The sequence below is a fragment of the Channa argus genome, chromosome 10, assembly GCF_033026475.1.
Source record: "Channa argus isolate prfri chromosome 10, Channa argus male v1.0, whole genome shotgun sequence".
Classification (NCBI taxonomy): Eukaryota; Metazoa; Chordata; class Actinopteri; order Anabantiformes; family Channidae; genus Channa; species Channa argus.
In genome coordinates, this window is record NC_090206.1 from 16,036,179 (window position 1) to 16,052,835 (window position 16,657).

General features: G+C 39.3%; 2 protein-coding genes across 5 annotated transcripts in view; one reads left to right on the plus strand and one right to left on the minus strand.

Annotated features, from left to right (window-relative positions):
• Positions 1-16,657, minus strand: part of macrod1 (mono-ADP ribosylhydrolase 1) — a 109,605-nt gene that overhangs the window by 64,816 nt on the left and 28,132 nt on the right. The window lies entirely within an intron of this gene.
• The window catches only part of flrt1b (fibronectin leucine rich transmembrane protein 1b), a 36,724-nt gene that overhangs the window by 13,297 nt on the left and 6,770 nt on the right, over positions 1-16,657 (plus strand). For both annotated transcript variants that reach the window (XM_067517905.1, XM_067517904.1), the window contains exon 2: positions 13,154-14,253. The gene's annotated coding sequence lies outside the window, so the exon portion shown is untranslated. The remainder of the gene's footprint in view (positions 1-13,153; positions 14,254-16,657) is intronic.

A 16,657-nucleotide genomic window follows, 5' to 3' on the forward strand; every position in this document is an offset into this window, starting at 1 on the left:
TTATTACAATTTATAAATAATATGCTGTTTTCATAGCTCCAACACCTACAAAAATCAAAAACAGATACAGCTATCCCTAGCACATCACACATAAGAAAAACACAAACGAACTGCTGTCATTAGGCTTTTATACTGCAGGTTAATGACAGATAATTAAAAATTATTAGTCGGCATCACTGACATTGGAGATTTCAAATTGCAGTTGTTAACTGTGGAGAATGTCAAAAAAAGATAGGGAAAGAAAACATTTTTGTTAAAGATAAAATGAAGGATTAAATATGTGATCGCCTGGATGATTCATTTAAGGCAAAGAGCGATTACTTTTTGATCCGTTATTCACTGACATAGATAATAAAGAAATGTTAAAGTATAAATCAAGCAACTATGGACAAGGCTTACTAATATTCATTATCTCATCAATAAGAATTCTGGATTTGTTCAGAATGTTCAGAATAAGCAGTAGACTAGTTGAAAATCAAACCGTATTACTCGCCCATTCCTGTATTTTAAAACAAAAACACCTAAAATGTTTTGTGATAGTACCGCCGTGCCTGCCACAAGAAGCTGATTGTCTAGATTTTGTATGAGTTGCACCATAGTTTACATCTGTTGCAGCAGTCTGAGTGCATTGCCCGCAGCAAAAAATACTGCTGCAATGACATGTGGTGCATTTAATTCATTTGGAACTTGTGCTTTTTTTTTTTTAAAGCTCAGTTTCAGAATTTAGAACTTGCATCAACCATGTGTCTTTGTTTTGGAAATGTTTTCTTAACTTAACTTACTGCTTAATGACACACAGTGGGTGTTCAATTGTAATGTTTCTGTGTCTTTTGCAAATTAAATATGTATGTTAAGGAGTAATTTCTTCACTTGTTTATTTGTTATATGATGCAAAGCTCATTCTTTGAAATTTGATGAGATATTTTAAGGTTTTTGAGCTGTCAATGAATTCATGTTGTTGAATATGTGCTCAATTGTGTCCAAAACCAGTTAACAACTATGGCAACAGTGCCACAGTAGTGCAAATAAGTATAATAGCTCATCTCTTTATTAGAGTGACAACAAACACAAGAGCCAAAATCGCTAAATTTGGACCAAAACAAGTGCATAAGTGGAACCAAATGCCAATTTACCACCAACTACCATGGCAACAAAGGGTGAAAAGCAAACATGGCTTTACAACCATGTTCAAAGAACAAAATAACCATGTACACATGCCAATTATCAAGCTGTGTTCCTAACATGCAACACTCTGAATATGTGTGTGACCTGATGTACTGAATTCCAATAACCTCTCAGGTATGCAGGAATCATGCTTGACACTGCGCTTGAATAAGCTTTGATAATTACCCTATAGCCTTTTCTGGAGTGTGCTCATTGAGTGTGCTTTATGACGAGAAACAAAGGTAAACATAGCAAAAACAGAACGACTACTGAATGACTTCACTCATTTGGCTCAGCAACAGCAGATTATACAAAGATTTTGTTTTCTTTCTAAAATGTTTTGTAAAATATTTTATCTTCAACATAGTGAAATAAGAGACTGAGACTGCTGGATTTTAACCTTCAGTAGTCTGCCATCGGGGGGCCACAAGTTCTCCACATCTTATAAGATTTAAATTAGTTGTTTTGTCTGTCACTGCACAAATGTATGGGCCAAATTCAACCTAATGACAGTTATTGTGACCTATATGCATGCCTTCTTGTGCACTCTGCGTGTGTGTGTGCGCGCTCGTTTGTTTGTAGACACTTCTCGTGCATCTCATTTTGAAAAACAAAAAACAAAAAAGAATTAGATGAGAGTGTAAATGCTTCGAGACAGAAAAATTCTCACTCATTCAATGGGATTATTTATCCACATACTGTCATGTGATGATGCGTACGCATGCCGGGCTGTGTGTGGAAATGTGCGCTTTGCTGAGAGATGGGATATATCACAGCATCTCCTGGCAACATAATATCGCAGGCAGTTGTGTGTGTAGTCAGCTTTTTGTTTTTTGCGGAGATAACTTTAATGCATCCCGCCATGCTGATAAAGAACAGTGTTAGACCGATACAATAACTCAATATTAAATTTGTTTATGTTTTATTCAGAAACTGGCCAGGTCACATCGTCCACTGCTAATGTGATGGAGAGTCCTCTCTCAGCGCAGCTACCGAATATGTTTTTATAAATATTATTCTTTGTCGCAGATAGCAGAGCAGAAAAATCCTTCCAGCATGGTGTGGGAGGATTTTACTCACAGCTTCAGGGGTGTCAGTCTGTAAAACTCGCAATGAAACCTGCCTCACCCTGCCTAAAGGGGCTGCCAGCCCACCTAAAAGCTTTGATCTGTGAAGGTTTCACTGGCTTTTCAGTGTCCCATGGTCTGATTGCCATTGCAGAATGCTTTTCTGTCCTGCCAGGAATAACATGCTGGGAGAAGCAGTAAATCATATTAAATCTGAGTTTGTTTGTCATTGAAATGGTCAATTTTTTATTGAAAGACGAGGAATAGTTAGCCGCCGCTTCAATCAGAACATATGAATACTCAACATTAGACTTGCATATCTGTCTAACTCTAATTGGAGGTGAAGTGAGTGGGTGAAGTAGCTGGACTCAAGCTCACAGTGCTCTGAATATATTGTCGGCCCCCAAGGCTGCAGCCCTCAGACAGCCCCCTGAGAGAAGATACAGTTTATTTACTGCTTATGCATCTGTGTGCTGTCTCTGTAGCCCACAGTGTGAGGTCTAACTGTGTTAATTATTAGCTCCTGTTTTTAAAATGAGGCCCCCAGCATTTTTATTATTCACATCATATTTACACAAAACACCTTTGCCCTGTCTGCCCCTTTTTCACTGTGCCACCCGTGTTTCTTTGCCTTTCATGATTTCCTTTCGCTCTTTCGCTCTCATGCCCACTGCTATCCTCCCTTTTTACCTCCTCTCTCCCACTCTTCTCCCTTAGCCCACCTTCTCTTCTCCTGCTCGCTCTCTCTCTCTCTAACAACACTCTCTCTCAAAGTCTCGTTTACTCTCTCTACTGCTGTTCATTCCCTCCTTGGAAACTGGCTTCCTCCAGGGCAAAAACTCTACAGCTCACTTTGTCTCCCTGTTCGCTTCCGTCTATCCTTCCCTCCTTCAATCTTTCTTCTTTATCCTCACTCTTTCACTCCTTTTCACTTCTTCTTTTTATCTATTCAAAATTCCCATTTGCACTGCTTGTCTCTCTGTGGATTGCTCTCATCTTATCATGGTTCAAGTTATGTCCCAGCTTTACTGTTCAAAAGAAGTAGAGAAAGAGACAGGGAGAAAGAAAGGAACACACCAAGAACCCACCACACACACACACACACACACACACACACACACACACACACACACACACAGAGGTAGGCAACTAATGCAAAACATTAATCAGTTTTTCTTGCTTTGCAAACATTCCCTCCAAGTGACCTGATTCCCTAGAAGTGACCTGAAAAAAACCTCAAAGTCCAAATCAGATCTGTGTGATATGAATGACATAACCACTGATGTTGATAGAAAATCTTGGTAAGAAAAATTTTAACTTTGATATGTCATACTAATTATTGCTAGATGAGAGAGATGATTGCTCTCGCAGAATTTTTCAAGTTGGCACAAAATGAGACAGTTAACTGTCCGTTAAACTATATTATTCAAACTGCTGTACCTTAAAAGTACATGTGACATTTTTCAAAATTTTTAGCAGATATAATCCTAATACTAATCTTATTCTGTAGAGCTCCTGCTGAGTGGTGAAAAAGCATGACGGTGCAGGGAAAGGGAGGACTGGGTGGAGCAGAGTGAACTAATTGTGTTATGCTTGTGATAGCTTATTATTGTAGCTTTAAATGTAAAGAGCTATTGTGGAGATAACTAAAGGTCTGGTAGTGAATATACTGATAGACCAAATAACTACCACCTCTGCCTGACATGCTTTTGATCCTACACATGCCACTAAAACAGCTCCCACCGGCCTCTCCAAAACTTGTAAAGGTCCCCTGCTGTATCTGGCAGCTTCCTAAAAGTGCAAAGTGCAACAACTACCAATCAGACTTTTCCCAGTTCACCCCCCAAAACCCTGTTGCTGGCATTGTCTCTCCTTGGACGAAGGTCTATTTGTACAATTTGGCAATAACAAATTAGCCCCTTTCAAAGTCAATCAGGCCCTTATACCTGCCCATTATTCCTACATGTAATATTCTGACTATGAGAACTATTACTGTCTAATACAGGATATCACAGATCACGACATTATGAGATAATCAACATTATGTGCCTCATCTGTGTGTGTGATCATTATGTTATGCAGCTCATCTGTGTGCTGTTAACAAAGCTGAAATGAGGGACAACAGCACAAAAAACAATGGAAAGTCAGATGGCCTAAAAGTCCAAGTGCTTACACTCTTACCCATAATTAGATCCGTCCCCAGGTATTAGTACAGTAGCAATGCAGACAGAGAAGTACCCCTTCTACAAACCATAACATCACACTGCTTTCTTCTGTACCGGGATTCTAAGTGTTATAAGGATTTGACTCATCTTTTGATTGCAGAGGGTCATTTCAGATTCTAAATCTCCCACTAGATGCAAAGCAAAGAGCTAAACAGAAACGGAGACAAAAAGAATAGCAAGAAGAAAAGGTGTTGAAGGAGCACGAATGTGTCAAAACCTTTTAAATAATCTACAGATGCTACTTAACACCTTCCAGCAGCTTGAAGAAGGCATACTACTGTATAAGCAAATTCAGAGATAATTGACCTCAACACTATTCTGAGTGAGAGGCGGGAGATGGAGAGAAGCAGGGAGAGACAGAAGCAGAGACTGTACCATGGTGTGAACTGCCATAGAGAGTAAGTGGGAGGTAGTGTTGTCACAGTGCATAATGGTGTTGCCATCATTATCACTGGCTAGAAGAACAAAGAACACAGACCTGGTGTGTGTTTGTGTGAGTGCTCATGGGCCAAAAGAGCAAGAAAATGTGTATGCACAAGAGAGATCGTCAGGGTGACCGCGTCGCTGTTTAAGTGCAGAGAAGATCTGGAGAACTTTGCATGTGTGTGTGTGCATTCTTGTGTCAGAGGCGTCCATTTTAGGGAAAGAGCTGCTGATCAAAGCTAGTGTTGCACAAACCACTCAAACACATCTCTGCCTTACGAACCAGGCAACACAGAGATGTTATTGACTCTGTTAAACACATTTGTCTTGACATTTATCAGCACTGTGACATTTTTTCCCCCGTTTGTGCAACATCAAATATTCTGTAATATTCCGTATGCGCTGCCTCACAGTCATAGTTTAAAGAATTTCAGTGCTCAGATTAAAAACAAAACAGAACCAAAAAGGAATGTCTCACTTTCAATTACACTTTACAACCACAATACCACCTGAAAAGACACAAAGTTCTGTCTCAGTCAATGGATTCCATATGGGATGAAAGTGAAAGCTACTGTACTTCTCTTTCTAAATAACTTTTTGACATTTCTATTTGACTGAGACAGAGTCAGAGGCAGATTAACACTCAACTTGCTAAAGGGTCTTGTAAGCCTTGTTGTCTGAGTTATTGCTTTCTGCCTTAATTCAGGACAATGCACTCCAGCAGCTTCAGTATAGACAGCGTGAGTGCCCATGTTCTGCCCATTAAGATTATCTGTGACAGCCACCTTCTTTGAATACAGCCAGTTGGGGACTTTTGCAGAGAAAGCATTTGCTGGGAGCAGGAATAGGTTTAGAAACTCTTACAATTGTCAGTAGTTTGGATAAGGTTGCTATTATGTATTTTGTGGTATTGTAAACAAATCTCATAAAAAGGCCAAAGCCAATGGGCTACATCTCTCTTTACCTTCAACTACATTCAGTTTACAGGTGCTGATGTAAAAAAATGACAAAATAGTGCACACAGCTTCTATAGAACAAGTGGTAACTGAACAAAAATATATAAGCAACACACTGATTATGCTAGGTGACACATACATTACATCATCCTGCTGCTGTTAATATTCTAATATGTACCAAATATCTATCTATTTAGTCTTGTTTGAATAATGGTTGCTAAACTAAATATAGTGCTACCTATTTAGCTTATTTAAAAAACAAACTATGTATTTATAATGTAATTTAAAAGACAAACGTGCTAGGGAGGTCATAGAGTCCCGTGAGACAGACTTAGACATTGTTGGTTTCAGTCACTTATCAATTGACTGTAAAACATAAAAACCCTGAAAACAACCAACCTTGTCCCCTCAATTGTTCACCCACTGCAACTAATTGATGAGGAAATTAGCAGCAAAAATAAAGCCAAACACTAGTATGTGTGAGTGTTTTAAAGCAGTGTGAAAGTGACGCTAGATAAAAAAAAAGAAAAAGACACTGTATTGAGCCTTTCCCTCCCTTCAGATCTGTGCTGATTATCCCTGCTCTGTTGCTTCCCTCATCTCTCGCCTTCTCTGCCCCTCCCTCTCATGCTAAATGGGAGCTGTGTGTTGATGTGTTAGAAAGCGAGTCACATCCCTCACTCTTCTTTTTAGCTCCTCTTAGAGTGTCTCCCTCTCTTTTTCATTTCCCACCTCTACCTTTCTTTCTGTCTGTCTTTGACAGTTTTTCTGTCTTCTTCCCTCCCGCTCTGCTCTCTCCAGCCTTTGTTCTGTCCACGGTGACACCCTCGACTGATTCTGCTGGAGTCGTGGCCTTCAGAGCCTGACAAGAATTCAGTGCCTGTGCATGTGTGTGTGCCTGTGCAAGTGTCTGTGTCTTCGAGCACAGATGAAATATGAGTTGTTAAATATGAATGCTGGGTTATTTTCCGAAGCCATGCAGTCATGTCACTCATGCATGGAGGGTTAGTAACAATGGGCAGGCACACTTAACACACATACACACACACACACAGTGTTCAGTGTATGACAAGTAACTGCAGAGTTTCTTTGGTATTATTCTGCATCACATTTGCTATCCATTTGTCTGTGATACTTGCCAAACAGTCACACACACAGTCACACACACTCAGAGGCAGGCCCTGGATTCAGGCTTCACTGACTTTAAACCTTGCTCAGGCTGACAGTAATTTCTGCCTCCAAATTACATTCCAATGGCTTCATAAATCTGCTGCCTCCTCCTCCGCTTCCTTCTCTCCCACCCACCCCCTTCTTCCTGCCTCTCTATCGTCCCCTCTTCCCTCCCATCCCTCCTTTTTTCGTCTCTCCCTTTTACTCCAGCTTCACTTCATTTTTCTTGTATAAACCTCTGCTGTTCTCCATGCTCTTCCCATCTGGTTTCACCATCTCTCTTTCTCCTTCCCCCCGATCACTTGTTTTCTCGTTTCCCCATACTCCTCTCTGTGCTAGCTCAGTAAATGAGAAACAGGGAGGCAGAGATGGGGAGGTTACGTGTGTGGGGTAGTTAAACAGTCACACGCACACACATAAATCCATATAGATACATGCACACAAATACAGATACACCCGCAGATGTGTTGACATCCACAAAGCAATGTGTAAATACTCACATACATAAGTGCACACCTAAAGTCAGACATCATAAACAGCACATTACGCTTTGATTGAAAGAGAAGTGTTTGTGCAAATTGACTTGTGCAGGCGAACATGTGCACACATACACAATTTACATGCATACACATGTGCACACTCTTGGCTGTTTTAATGAGAGTCTTCATTTTACGGATTGTGCCTCTAGGTGAAATAATTTCCAATGTTGGGCTCTGACGGCTGGTCCAAGTGTTCTCAGGCCAGTTGTCTTTATGAGCCATGGTGGGCCACGAACCACCCTTCATCTCCCTCACTGCCGCTTTAACTGCTGCTCTGCTGCAGCCGAAACACACACGCGATGAAGACATGGGCATAATATGCATAAGCACATAATGTAGACACCAACTTACGCATTAATACCAAACACACACATACACCTGCAACGATGCAGAGGCCAGCGGAGAACAATAGGGCCGTCTGACAATGGGGCTCAGAGGAATTCTCTCCTCCATATTAATATTCAGCAAGGTGGATGTACAGAGAGTGTGTGTCAGCAGGGAAGCGTGCTCATCAACCTCACTAACACTGGGGTTAGGCAGACACATGATTACAAAGTACTCAGACTTTGGTCCCCAGCCCCATAACTATTAATCCCTAGCTCCTACTCCCTCACATCCTATCTCCTAACTCCCTACAGTGCACAAAGCGAGCACTCTGCCAAGTATCACAGCTGTCACTTTTCTTTGGTTTCCATTTTCCAAATTATTCTGAACAGCCTGATGGAGCAAAGGGTGGATGAAAATGGAAATTTGATATTGTCAATTTCCTGCTGCCACCCACTTCAGTGTTTCAAATTTGTGATAATGCAACCAGAAGGTCACCTAGAGGAGAATTTGAAAAAACAGAAGATTCCATTTTTACCGATCAATTTTTGATGAACATTATAAAAACACCCAAGCATGCACATAGTTGGTTGGTTCTTTTTATTGCCATCACTTTCAACAAAGAAGTAAACACACCTGTAGTACAAGGCACTCCTCTGTATATCTCACTTCCATCTGTAAATGCTACAAGGTGACCGCTAACAATGCATGTATGAGTGCTCTCCCCACATTTCTGCACGTTACCTCTATCTGTAAATCTAAAAACATAAATTGCTTACAGGACACTTTTGAACATCTGCACACACTTCCCTAACATATTCTCTTAATAAAAGGTGTCCAGCATATAGTTAGTATCACTTACTTTGTTTTGTTTTCTTATATTTATAATAATATCCTCAGTTTATTTCTCTGTATTATCACTAGCCTTCTCTGGTAGACAGTATCCTAATCTACCAAGGAAAAAAATGCTAATACTGCTGTTGTTCAAAGGAAAGAAGAAAACAAAACACTGAGAACATTTGAGCAGAACAGAAGCCACACTGAAAGTCACATACTGTGGCGTGCCTGTAGCTACACAGTTGTCATTGACTGGCTCACAAGAGCAGAGTGATTTCTGTCTCCCCCCCAAGGAATGAGATGTTCTCTGTGCTCTTCGTTCCTTGGGGGGAAAAAAACAAGTACAACAGAAAGGATGTACAGTGAAGGGTCATTCAGAAATATTTTTGAACTCAACACTATATGGGTCATTAGCTCAAGTGTGGAAACTGCTCTCCTCCTTACAAAAAAACAAAGAAAACAAAAAAACCAAACAAAACAAGAGAAAATAAGATGCTCTAATTATATTGAGTAAAGGAAAACCTTTTAGACAACTTCATAAAATAAGTTGTCTTTGAACATGTTATTGATCCAGTATTTGCTAAATTTACATTAACAGTTCATGTATGATGTACACATGACATTTATTTTAAAAATAAATTATGTTCCCTTTAGAAAGGTATTTGCAAATCAGTTGTACAGAAAAAAAAACAATGTAGCAGATTTGACTTTTCTATATCACAGTGGATACTTTATTTTGTTTTTAAGTAACATTTTTAAATGTCCTAATGTCACCAGAGAACAGTTACTCATTTGAAAGTGGTTGTGCTTTGTCTTTACAGCATACGGAGACACACAATTAACTAGGCAAATAACAAATGTAAAAAAAGTAAATGGACTGCAGCCTGAAAACCTGTTGAGTAACACATTTAATTTTGATTTGAAAAGATGCTCTATGATGTGTAGTGCAGTAATTAATGATTATTTTTAGGATTTAACAATTCATCTTTTTTGTTTGTTTGTTTTGTTTTTTAACAATTACTGAGTTTGGCCTATACAATGTAAGAGAAAAAGTCTGCTTGTCTTGTCCAGCCAACAGTCCCAAACCCTCTGATATTTAAATTGTTATAAAAAAAAAAAAAAAGAATTATACTATTCGTGTTTTAGAAGCCAAAATCGGTGACTTGTAGGTTTTTTTTAATCACTCTCATAATTGTTTAACATTTTGAGTCTTTTTCTTAATGTCACTGATTCTGAATAGTTATGCAGTACCTGATGGGAAAAAGGCAACTCTGGCCTGATTTTTGATTAATTCAGTTTAAATCAGTGATGTTAAGGTGAATCACATAACATTGGCGGTTATCTGGTAAATGTAATTGTTAGATAAACATTGACTATTAATAAGGGGAATATTTATTTTTAAAGTGGTGCATTTGTTTCAACAGTCACCAAAAAAGCTGTTATGGTAAAATAAACCATTAATGTATTTTACTACATTGTGGAAGGTTTCTGTACCTTTTTCTAACCTTTTTCAAACTTTCAAAAATCCCTTCTCTGAGATACAAGCTCTCATGCTCTGTACTTTCTTCATCTCCTCCTTCCCATCACACTCCCTCTAGCTAGGCTTGCTTCTGAAAATCCATCATGAAAAAGTTTTAAGGACAGTCTCAGCATTATACAGACAGAGTTTCACATATTGATGTCTAATGGGCAATGGCAGTGAGCTGTGGAAATGCTGCTGATGTTCAATATTCACATCTTGTCCAATGCAGGCAGACATTTTGCCTGTGGAAGGCAAAGATTAGTGCAGAGTCTAAGCGAAGTTTTGGAAAAGACATTGCAACCAATTAAAGGCACACACTGAGATGAGAGTTACGGTTATTAAAGGTGACATCCTAATAATGATTTGACTTCAGAACTAACTAAAAGCTTTGGCCTCTCCAATACTAACACAAGGGTTTCATTATTTTTAGGTATAAGACATTCATCAGTGGATCACAGATGAATGGAATGATAATGGGCATAGCACAATGTTCATACAGCACCAAACATAAAACTCTGTCTACTGTATACACACCTACGCGGTCCTTGAATACATATCATCTCTTTAAATGCCATTCCCAAACTTGATGCATTTTGCACACAGTGTCTATTTAGCATTCTGCCCTACGTCAAGCTGTTTTCATTTCACGTTAGCTGCTCTGTGCACATATAAATCAGTTTACTATGCCACAAATTGGATATCAGTCCGGAGCTCATATTCAAAAGGACAATTTATCTCACCGCACACTTGCCAACCTTATCCCATACAAACGGCCTAACTACCCCACTAAACTGCACTTACAGTTAAACACATTCCTTTCCATTTCTGGAAACAGTTTAAACACCCAACCCAAAACAAAAACACACTCCTTCACCCTGAGTTCAGGATATATTGTGCAATAATAATAATTTACAGCCTTTTTAAATACCCTCTAAGGATCCACACAGGCACAGACATAAGCCCGTTGACCAAGTTCTTTTCAGCTCCAGCATGTGTCCTTTGAAAATGAAAATGAGGACGGCTTTATTTGTCTCTATTTGTGTTTAAGCAAACTGCATGATAATTTCCCAGTTGGCTATGTAGTCTACTTACTCTGGGATGAAGTGAACAGGCGAATGTGAGCAGCGGAGCAGTTAATGGCCTTGATGAATTTGTCTCCGTACACTCCGTGTGCCTGATGAAAACCTTATATTTCTAAAGCCAGTATTCACCGGGGGGGTTTGTTTCTGCACACAAGGTACAGACACTTAGTGCGTGGTGGTTAATGAACACTCCAATGCTTTGTGTGAAGGAAAGAAAAAACACATATAAAACATGGAGTTACCTTAATGGGAGGTTCATGTCCATTGGGAGCTTAGTGTTGCGCATATGCAGTGTTGACCTTCAGGAAGTATTTTCACAAGGTACTTAATTTTAAAAGGTATAACCATTCTGATGGGAATAATTATTTAGTTCTTACCTTTTAGTATTCCATATTGTGCCAACACTGAAGCCCCACATTACATCTTGGCATAGTTTAAATAAACCTGGTGTCAAAAGATTGAAGACAGAAAACAGATTAATTTTCGTGGTCCATTGAAAGCACCCTTTTTTTTTGGTTGTATCGATAAATATCTAAGTTTTAGTGCGAATATTTATCATTTGTAGTATTTGTAAAAACACTTGCTGGGATTTGTACACATGAGATCTGTTGTACGTCTGTCTGTCAGGGATGATGGATCCCTCCTATATTGCTGTTCTAAAGGTTTCTTCCATTACATTTAGTGCTAGTTTAGTTTTTTACTTTATCTGCATGTAGGATTTCTTTGTTATGCTGACTGTAAAGCTGACTGGGCATTTTTGGAGTAATGTTGAAGTTGTGTTTTAATACACTTGTCAGGCCCATGAGGTTACTGTATGTTATGTATTTGTATGTTATGTATGTCTTATCCTTTAAACCCCAAAATAAGGTTTAAATTATTATTAGAAGATGCATGTTGGCTCTAAATTGAAAGACTTTCAAATATTCAAATATAAAGAACACCTAAGACAAGTTCTGGTGTCTCACAGAGCTTGGTAAAATGAGAGGCTTTAGTAAATGTATGCATTGCAGGAAAAAAGTAAACAAGTCAGAAAACTTATTGACAGGAGATATAGTAAAGAAAGATTATTAGTCTCATCGTATCTTTGAAGCTCTTAATTCCCAAACCTACCTGAAAAGATGGCCATCTCTAGGTAGTCACAAGATAAGAAAATGGCAGAGGAAAATTTTTTTTAGTATAGTTTTAGATTTTTAGTTCTCTATAGCAATTTATTGCATGGAGTTTACTGTAACTAGATCAGAGTTATGAAACTGAATTTTTTGGTTGAAAGTTTACCACACTGTGCAATGAATTCACCCTTTGATGCAGAGACTAAAGTGGGTGGTGATGAGCCAGAAAAGAAGAACCCCTGCAGTAAGACATGCTGTATCTGAAAGTTTCAGTTTCTTCTCCTCAACTAGAAACGTTGATAAACTGACCAAGGACCAATATAATAGATGATTTTAATGCATCATCAATCAGCTCAGTAAATCTGTTTCAAGTTTATTTTCTTAGCCAGATTTCTGGTTAGTTCATTTTCATGTCAAATAGTCAAACACAAAAAGTTATAGACTGTACTTTCACTCCAGTTAAGTAGACCTTCTAGACATTTTATGAGAACATATAAAAACTACAATAATCAAATCATCAGCTAAAACTAAAAGGAAAGAATCTGTTCTCTGAGTGCAGGCAGTTCAACATAATGAAGAATATTTTCCATATCATACTCCAAGAGATTCTAATGAAAAATACATTATGTTTAGCGGTTAACATACAGCCATGCAAAAACTGTATTATATTATTTAATGCATGCCAAACACCAAATAAAAATTCTAATACTACTCTTTTCTTCTTTCTCTTTTCAGATTGGTGCTTACAAATTGTCAGCCAGCTGTCCTTCTGAAGCAACTACAAGTGAAGTCTACCTTCAGGATACTAAATGGCGATCTATTTCCACACACACTGCTTAGCTCAGACTACATACAGTGTCATCAGACTTTGCTGCCTTCTAAGATGATCAGTGTGAACTGAAAAGGAAGTGATCAAAGATTTAGCAGAGGAGAGGGTGTCTGTATCTGAGAGTGGACAAAGAAGCAGAACTGGAGACTTTTTCCTCTAAACCCAGGTGTTGCAGTTGGTATTCTGCACCAGGTCAACCTGTCCATTGCAGCCTCAAATGTGCATAATACCATCACTGAACTGTGAAATTTATGTTGTAGCAATTGCTATAATACAACATAAAAACAAGAATAACACCCAGTTTCCATGAAGACCCTTGTTGGATTGTTCTGAGCTGTGGAAATCTCATTTATTGTCAGTGTAATGTTCATTAGTCAATGCCACTACCTGGCAATTAAAAGTAAGTGTAGCACGGCATAGTCCCGTTTTTGCATGACCCACCGTTTGCATGAGTATCCAGGATTGCTTTTGACTTCGAAGAAGGACCCCTTGAGCCCTCAACTATCTTTCAACTGTCTGCCCAACTGTAGCATTTGGGTGTGGAAGGGTGGTTTCTGAATTAGGCCTTTGGACGTCTGTTGAAGATGACTTGAGTTGGCAGGCCCAAAAGCCCCTTACCCAGAGAAAGAGAGTGAGAGAGAGGAAGAGAGCGCTTGGCAACAGCGCACACACATACAAACACACCCACATAGAGACACACAACAAACAAATGTGGGTGCCGTGGCAGCTTTGAGGCATGCTGGTGATGCTACTTGTAGAACCCTGGAGTACAGGCTATCATCATCCCTATCATCATTCATCCAAGCTGAAGAAAATTCCACAGCTCCAAGGATCAAGGCTGCACTTCTGAACGATTCAAAGAACACTGGAAAACTGCTTTAACACACACTGATCCACAGTGACATCCACAATCTTATATTTTGACACACTAATACTGCACTCCACAAATCCTTGATACAGGAAAAACAAAGCTGCAGCAGACGTGAACGGCACAGAGACTAAGCAGGTTAGCAAGCCCTCGGCAATCGCACTCTGGTCGATCAGACCTTTTACACACACTTATACACACTTTCTTCTTGCATTCACAGCAATAAGGAACGCCCCACTTACATTTAGCTTTCAGCTAAATGATAGGTAAAAAACACACAAATACACACTGGCTCTGTGCTTCAACAAAGCCTTTTACTTCAGAACATGATTGAAATGTATTGGGGGGAAAAAATGCCACAAAGGGAGAGGAAGCCGAATGCGGAGGCGAGAAAGCTGATGCTGAGAGGGAGTGAGAAGGAAAAGGGGGGCTGGGGAGATGGAGGGTATGCTGCAACTAAATGAAAAAGAGAAACTAAGTCCCCACGAAATAGAGGAGAGAGAAGGTCTGGGCAGGAGGACTGAACCACAGCTGATTTATCCAATCTCAGTGTGTTGGAATCAACAGACGACTAGAGAGGAAACAGTAAAAGAGGATTAGAAAGAAATAGAGATGGGGAGGGGAGAAGGAGAATGACTGCTTGGACAGTTCTGTAAACAAACCTGAGAATAGATATAATGAAAGATGATTAAGGGGAGGAGGTGATGGTGGGCGGATAGAAGAGGTAGATGACGCGAAAGATAAAGATGCAGAGAGAGAGCGACACAGTTGGAGAGAGTGAGAGAACGAGCCAGGGAGAGGAGAAGACAGAAAATCTAAGGATCATTAAGAGGATGTGTCGATAGGAAACCTTGGCATGTAGGCAAAAACACACAAACAGGTTTGTGCCAAGAGGATATTTATGAAAGGGAAGTGGGGATAGTGTGGCACTGAAGCATATGCTAGTTTATATTCATCGAGCATTCCCAATATGGTCTCAGCTCCTACCTTGACACTCCTTCTTGTGTGAGTGTGCGCCTCTACTTTACTTTTTTCTACCTCTTAAAAACTGGTTATGTTTGGAAATAAGTCAGATTTAAGCTAAAAATATAGATTTTAAAAAGAGAGAAATAAATATCAGGGTCCATGCCAAATTGCACGGCACACTTACATATTTAATACTGGCTCTGTCGAGCTGCGACAGGAGTTGGGAGTGGATACAGATCTCGATCACATAAACACATGCAAAAGATGCACACACAAGCATGTACAGGTGTAGCTATTTTAACAACCATCTCACAGAAAAAAACAACCATCCAATATTGTTTTTTGCAGCAAACTCAGCTACTACTGACTTCAGTCTTCACTGCCAGGAACTAATTTTTTCCGCTCCTCCTCTGACTGACTGTCCAACTCTCCATCTGTCTCCTCTCCTCTAGCCCACTCCACCTTCTTCTCTCCTCCCCCTCCCTCAGTCTCTTCTATTGTTGCCATCTCTTGTTTGCTTTGCATGGATTTTGACTGCAGCCAAGGGGCAATTTTGCATCTAGCACGGAGTTCACATACAAACATACACCCATAAACATGCATGTGTGCACAAAAGGACAGGAAAAAATACTTGCCTTCAGAGGATTTGTTTATCAAATGTGCTGTCAAATCATGTCAGGCATTTCACATCAGGGCACATTTTCCAGCCTTGGGCTACCCAAAAGGAAGGGTTCAAACATGATTGTGCCACAGTGTAATTTCCACAACTTTCACCACTGTATATTATTCATATTCTATAAATAGTGCACTGTGAATGTGAGTGCAAAGAGATCATTTTATCTGAATAGTAAATTTATGTTATTAATGTTGGTGTCAGGGATTTGCTACTCGACAAGTTATAAACCATCGACCAATGAGCTTATTAATGTTGCAAAAAAAAGCTATTCTGTAAAACATCTTGCTAAAACATTTCTGGGAATTTAAGGAACGCTTCCGTGAATAATTTACAACCAAGACAAAACATGAATTGGACATGTCAGGTTGTACAAAGCCTTATTTGTGTGAGGATTTCTGTGAGTGTGTTTCTTGTGTTTCCTTGTGTTTCTTTATATATTATCAGGAACCTGTGAAAGTTCTACTCTTTTACTTGTATTGGTTTTTATTTTACTGTAATTTGAGGGTTAGATATAGTGCAGTCACAACGAGTACTGTATTTGTGTTGTCTTCCAAGCTATCAGCAGCACTGTGCAGCAATTAATCTGATTTCCTTCTACCATAACTCTCCTCCATTTTAGTTTCATGTCACTCACTTCATTTCAGTTTATCTCCCTGGAAATATTCTTCTTCACTTATATTCTCTCCATACAAGTGTCACTGTGCAATTTTCTCCATCTCTGTCATTCCTCTGCTTTCTCTAATTCTTGTAATCTTTCTCGGCCACTCACTCCAACCATCATCGTGCTCTCTGCCTCTAAATGTCCATTTGTCTTCTGCTCTGACCTATATAATATTGGACAGCGCTGCAGAAGTAATTCTGACTTTTCTATCCCCAAATCTTATCCACTTATGAGAAAAA